Source organism: Triticum urartu, chromosome 3A (genome assembly GCF_056163025.1).
Source record: "Triticum urartu cultivar PI428250 chromosome 3A, HENAU_Tu73, whole genome shotgun sequence".
NCBI lineage: Eukaryota > Viridiplantae > Streptophyta > Magnoliopsida > Poales > Poaceae > Triticum > Triticum urartu.
In genome coordinates, this window is record NC_141875.1 from 100,556,120 (window position 1) to 100,562,948 (window position 6,829).

Genomic DNA, 6,829 nt, shown 5'->3' on the forward strand with positions numbered 1-6,829 from the left:
AGACAAGAACTGGCTTCAGGAGAATTTATATGATGTTGTAAGAACTCTACAAATGAATGCAGACTATGAGAACCAAGGGATTCTCCCACGGACATGTACCTGTGACAGCATTAAAGGTGCGAGGGAAGGGGAAGAGGTCATATGCATTCTCAGAAGATTTTGAAGATAAATCAGTTTAGAAGATATTGACCTCATAGTGCGAAGACATTCACTCATAGGTAGAGAGTTGGTTCCAGATTTGTACGAATCCACGAATAAGTACAAGTGAGGAATATAACTACTTTGTAAAGCATAAGTGAACATACTAGGCATGTTATGAGATGCAGTATGAGATAGATCCAACTTGTGTGAATAGAAACTACTTGTGGTTGAAAAGGATGGATCTATCAGATCAAAAAGACTGTAAAAAGGAGGTTTTATTTACCACACGAGGAACTGCTAGACGGAGTGGGAGAGGAGGCCGAGCAGTTTGATCTTCCGTGCCCTAACTTGGCGACGGAGGACACCTACGGTGGCGGCGGAGAAGACGATGTCCGCGGTCGGCGTGAGGACAGCGTCAGTGAGGTCGCAGCAGCTAAGCGCTTCATCGTCGGCGTCGTCGAGGGCTAGCGGTGGCGCTAGGGTTTGTGCGAGAGTGGAAGAAGAGATAATGACTGGGGTGAGGCGTGTATTTATAGGGACAGGGACGGCACAGTGTTATTACATAGGTGCCCCTGGCGATTCGCATCTGAAGGACACGTGGCGATCATGCAACACATGAGAGGTTGTTCCACGTTCCCACGCACGCCTGGATTGTCGGGTGGTCGTTCCCACTTCTCCGGGTTTTAGATAAAAGGATTGAGCATTGAAAGCAGATTAATGTTTGTCTCTATGTCTTCTGCTGACAAGGACGCATAGAAGACGTTTTGACAGTTTCAATAGAATGCATATGATTTGGATAGATAGACTTAAGATAGGAGCATATAAGGGTTAGGGTCCGATCACATTCACTTAGTTCAAAAGATTCAACAAGAAGACATAGATATAAGTGAATGTTGTAGAGGACAGAAACCAAATCAGTACATTGAAGATAAACATGAAGCCATGTTAACATTGAAGACAAACAAAATGCGAAGACTTTGCAATGTAACACCAACAGAAAGTATTCCAAACAAGAGTTTGGTGGTGGCGTTACCCACCGTATAGGAAATATTAGACCCAGACACGGCGCACAATTATCGTGGCGCTCCAAAGTCAAATTACACGCTAATGTATTCACACTCAGAATGTAAGTCTTCATTGATTGAAGATATAGTTTACTTCGTGTGTTGCACATCTAAGTCATCAACATGCATAAGCGTTAGGATGTGTGCCTGATCACAGGACATTTGAGGATTCCAAGATATTTATCTCACACCGTAACTTGCAAAATCTTTTCTCATCCAAGGGCTTTGTGAAGATATCGGTCAGTTGCTCTTCAGTGTTGACGTGTATGATATCAATATCTTCCTTCATAACATGATCTCTAAGAAAGTGATGACGAATTTCAATGTGCTTTGTCTTCGAGTGATGAACTGGGTTGTTAGCAATCTTGATGGCGCTTTTGTTGTCGCGGTAGAGTGGTACTTGCTTTAGATGAATGCCATAGTCTTTGAGTGTTTGCTTCATCCATAGAAGCTGAGCGCAGCAAGATCCAGCAGCAATGTATTCAGATTCAGCAGTGAAGAGAGATACACAGTTTTGCTTCTTTGAAGACCAACATACAAGTGATCGTCCCATAAAGTGACATGTGCCTAATGTAGACTTGCGATACACCTTGTCACCAGCATAATCGGTATCCGAGAATCCAACTAGATCAAACTCTGAGCCCTTTGGATACCATAATCCTAGTGTTGGGGTGTGAGCCAAATATCAAAGAATTTGCTTCACAGCTAAGTGATGCGATTCCTTTGGTGCCGCTTGGAATCGGGCACACATGCAAACACTAAGCATGATATCTGGCCTAGATGCACATAAATAAAGCAAAGAACCAATCATGGAGCGGTATACCTTTTGATCGAACTCTTTACCATTGTCGTCGGGACCCAGATGGTGTTTAGCTAGCATTGGCGTCGTGTAACTTTTGCAGTCTTGCATTCCAAACTTCTTCAGGCAATCTTTGAGGTATTTTTCTTAAGATATGAAGATGCCGTTGTGTTGTTGTCGTATTTGAAGACCAAGGAGGAACTTCAGCTCACCCATCATGGACATCTGATATTGCTCTTGCATCATATATCCAAACTCATCACTGTATTTCTGGTTGGTGCACCCGAAGATAATATCATCCACATATATTTGGCACACAAACAGTTCACCATCATATGTCTTCGTGAAGAGTGTGGGATCCAAAGAACCAGGTTTGAAGCCTTTGCTCTTCAGGAAGTCCTTGAGTGTGTCATACCAAGTACGAGGGGCTTGTTTGAGGCCATATAGTGCCTTGTTGAGCTTATACACCATGTCAGGATGTTTCGGATCTTCAAAGCCAGGCGGTTGTGCAACATACAATTCTTCTTCAATCTTGCCATTGAGAAAAGCACTCTTCACATCCATTTGATACAGAAGTATGTTATGATGATTTGCATAGGCCAGCAGTATGCGTATAGCTTCAAGCCTGGCCACAGGAGCAAATGTTTCATCGAAGTCAATTCCTTCAACTTGAGTGTATCCTTGAGCAATGAGACGAGCTTTGTTTCTGACAACTTGACCATGCTCATCTTGCTTGTTGCGATATATCCATTTAGTGCCTATGATATTGTGCTTACGAGGATCAGGACGCTTGACCAGTTCCCATACATTATTCAGCCCAAATTGTTGAAGCTCTTCTTGCATAGCTTGAATCCATTCAGGTTCCATGAAGGCTTCATCAACTTTCTTGGGTTCAGATATTGAGACGAATGCGAAGTGTCCACAGAAATTTGCTAGTTGTGTTGCCCTTGAACGAGTGAGTGGACCAGGTGCATTGATGCTATCAATTATTTTCTCAATTTGTACTTCATTTGCAACACGAGGATGAGCAGGACGAAGATTTTGCTCTTGCTGATCATTGTCGTCGTTCGAAGGATTGTCTTCAGGCTGAGGATTGTCTTCAGGTTGATCAGGTGTAGAGATGATGAGTTCCTCTTCGGGTTGTGCTTCAGACGGTATGATTTCTCCAATTCCCATAAGCTTGATGGATTCACTAGATGGAACTTCATCTAGCACATTTGGCAGGTGCTCTCTTTGCGAGCCGTTAGTCTCATCGAACCGCACATCCACAGTCTCAACGACTTTATAGTGAAAGAGGTTGAAGACTCTGTAGGAGTGCGAGTCCTTTCCGTATCCAAGCATAAAACCTTCATGTGCTTTCGGTGCAAATTTTGAAGTGTGATGTGGATCCTTGATCCAGTACCTGGCACCAAATACTCTGAAGTAACTGACGTTTGGCTTCTTACCAGTGAGGAGCTCATAGGATGTTTTGTTTAGAAGCTTGTGAAGATAAACACGGTTGATGATATGGCATGCAGTATCAATGGCTTCAGGCCAGAACTTTCTTGGAGTCTTGTATTCATCGAGCATCGTCCGGGCCATCTCAATAAGTGTTCTATTCTTGCGTTCCACGACGCCATTCTGCTGCGGTGTGTACGGAGCTGAGAACTCATGAGTGATGCCCAAAGTATCAAGATAAGTGTCGAGGCCGATGTTCTTGAATTCAGTGCCATTGTCACTTCTTATGTGCTTGATCTTGACGCCATAGTTGTTCATGGCTCGATTAGCGAAGCGTCTGAAGACATCCTGCACTTCAATCTTGTAGAGGATTATATGCACCCATGTATATCTTGAATAATCATCAACAATGACGAAGCCATAGAGACAAGCAGTAGTAGTAAGAGTTGAGTAGTGAGTGGGACCAAAGAGTTCCATGTGTAGCAGTTCGAAGGGTTGAGTCGTTGTCATGATTGTCTTCAAGGGATGCTTGGCCCTCGTCATCTTTCCAGCTTCACAGGCACCGCATACGTGATCCTTCTTGAACTTGACGCCCTCGATGCCTATGATATGCTTCTTCTTTGCAAGAGTGTGCAAGTTCCTCATGCCAGCATGCCCTAGCCTCCGATGCCAGAGCCAGCATTCTGAAGCTTTTGCTAGAAGACATACGGCAAGCTGTGGTCCTGCTGAGAAATCTACCATGTACAAATCATCTTTCCTATACCCTTCAAAGACTAGAGACTTGTCATATTCCATTAGAACAAGGCAACGATATTTTCCAAATATCACAATCATGTTTAAATCGCAAAGCATTGAGACAAACATTAAGTTGAAACCAAGGGATTCAACAAGCATCACTTTATCCATGTGCTAATCCCTTGAGATTGCAACTCTACCTAGACCCAATACCTTGCTTTTACCAGTATCAGCAAATGTGATGTGACTCTTGTCAGATGGACGTAAGGTTGAGTCCATGAGAAGACTTCGCTTGCCAGTCATATGATTAGTACATCCACTATCAATAATCCATTCTGAAGCAGCTAGTGTCATACCCTACAGTGCAGTTAGGGGGATAGGCTTCACGAAGAGAATTGTGAAGCATAAACATTTGACGAGCAAGTGGATTATGAAAGCTTAGATCGAGGTTAGGACTGATAGGGCAAGTAGCAAGCAACTCAGGAACAAAATACATAATAAGACCATTTGGGCATTTGATCTTGCGCCCTACAAGATGTTTAAGGTCCCCAGCAATAGCTTCAGACGAATTTGATTTTTGGCTGGAGACCCTTCCCTGCAAAAGAGAGTTAAGCTATCTTAGCCATCCACATCTTCAAGGGTGGCTTCGAAGCAATGAGTCTAAGTGCAGCATCTGAGAACTTTGGCTTTGGAGCCCTAGAAAATAGTCTTGCAGGAGGACAATAGTACTCATAAGAATAAGTAGAGTAGTTCTTGGTCGTATGAACATGGCGGTTTGATGAAACGCGCTCATATTCATAGGTCTGAGTATGGTTTTCCTGCAAAACATTTGCGTTAGTTCGACTCAGGTGAGTCCTCTGTTTGTATGAAGCCTTTGGACCATATGAAGCCTGTGGTCTGGGGTTTGTCTTCTTCACTTGTGGTGTCATGACGACATTCATAGGAAGATTCTCCAGACACTTTTTCGGCACCCAGACTTTCTACATAGGTGGCCCATACCTGCAGTTAGTACCAATATACCTGGCAAACACTTCACAATTCTGATTCTTAAACAGTTTATAGTTTGCATCAAAGGATTCATCAATAACAATGGGATTAGCACAAGTGAAGCCAGATAGGGTGGATGGATCCACTGAAGGTTCCTTTGCAGCAACCCATGTGGTTTTGGGGTACTACTCAGGTTTCCAGTAAGAGCCATTAGCATTCATTTTCCTTTCGAACCCGACACCCTCTTTCCTAGGGTTTCAGTTCAGGATCTGCCTTTTGAGGACATCACATAGTGTCTGATGCCCTTTGAGACTTTTGTACATCCCTGTTTCAAGCAATGTCTTCAACCTAGCATTTTCATCAAAAATAGCAGTGGCATCCTCAGCAGAGGGGTTAGTTACCACATCAACAGTTGAAGATATTGCAATAGTAGCGGCAGTAGAACATCCAGCAACAGAAGTAGCGTTATCACACTCAATGCATTTAAGACATGGTGGTTCAACTCCTTCCTGAGCGGAACTGATCTGTTTGGCACGAAGCGACTCATTTTCCTTTTGAAGATCTTCATGAGCCGCTCTCAATTTCTCAAGATCTTGCTTCCTTTGAAGATAATCATAGGAAAGCTTTTCATGAGTTGTTGAGAGCGTTTCATGACGACTTTCAAGTTCCTCATACTTAACATGAAGATTTTTTATGTCTTCAATTAAGGACTGAGATCGAGTCATTTCAGCGTCTAACAGGTCATCGCTTTTGTTTAACAGTTTTTGAATATGTTCCATAGCTTTCTGTTGTTCAGTTGCAATTTTAGCAAGTGTTTTGTAGCTAGGTTTGGAACCACAATCAGAGTCATCTTCACTGGATGTTTGATAGTGAGTAGTGCGTGAGTTTACCTTGGCACCGTGTGCCATGAAGCAGTAGGTGGGAGCGGAGTTGTCCTGGTCATTAGCATCGGCGTCGATGATGAAGTCATTGTCTTCAATGTTGAAGATGGACTTGGCAACATAGGCTGTAGCCAGACTTGCAACGCTAGAATCGGACTCCTCCTCAGACTCCACCTCCGCCTCCTCAGAAGCAGACTCCTCCTCTGAATCCATTTCCTTGCCAACAAACGCACGAGCCTTGCCAGATGAGCTCTTCTTGTGTGATGAAGACTTTGATGAAGACTTACAAGAAGACTTTGAGTATTTCTTCTTCTTCTTGTCGTCAGAATCATATTCCTTGCTCTTCTTCTTCTTCTTCTTCTTCTTGTTCTCATTGTCCCACTGTAGACACTCAGAGATGTAGTGACCAGGTTTCTTGCACTTGTGGCATGTTCTCTTCTTGTAGTCATGAGCAAACGCTTCATCATTCCTTGAGCTGGATCGTGAGGACTTTCTGAAGCCTTTCTTCTTGGTGAATTTCTGGAACTTCTTCACAAGCATAGCAAGCTCCTTTCCAATATCTTCAGGATCATCAGAACTGCAATCAGATTCTTCTTCAGATGAGGAAACAACTTTTGCCTTCAAAGCACGAGTTCGCCCATAGTTAGGACCGTAGATGTCTCGTTTCTCAGAAAGCTGAAACTCATGTGTGTTGAGCCTTTCAAGTATGTCAGACGGATCGAGTGTCTTGAAGTCAGGGCGTTCTTGAATCATCAGGGCTAGGGTGTCAAACGAGCTGTCAAGTG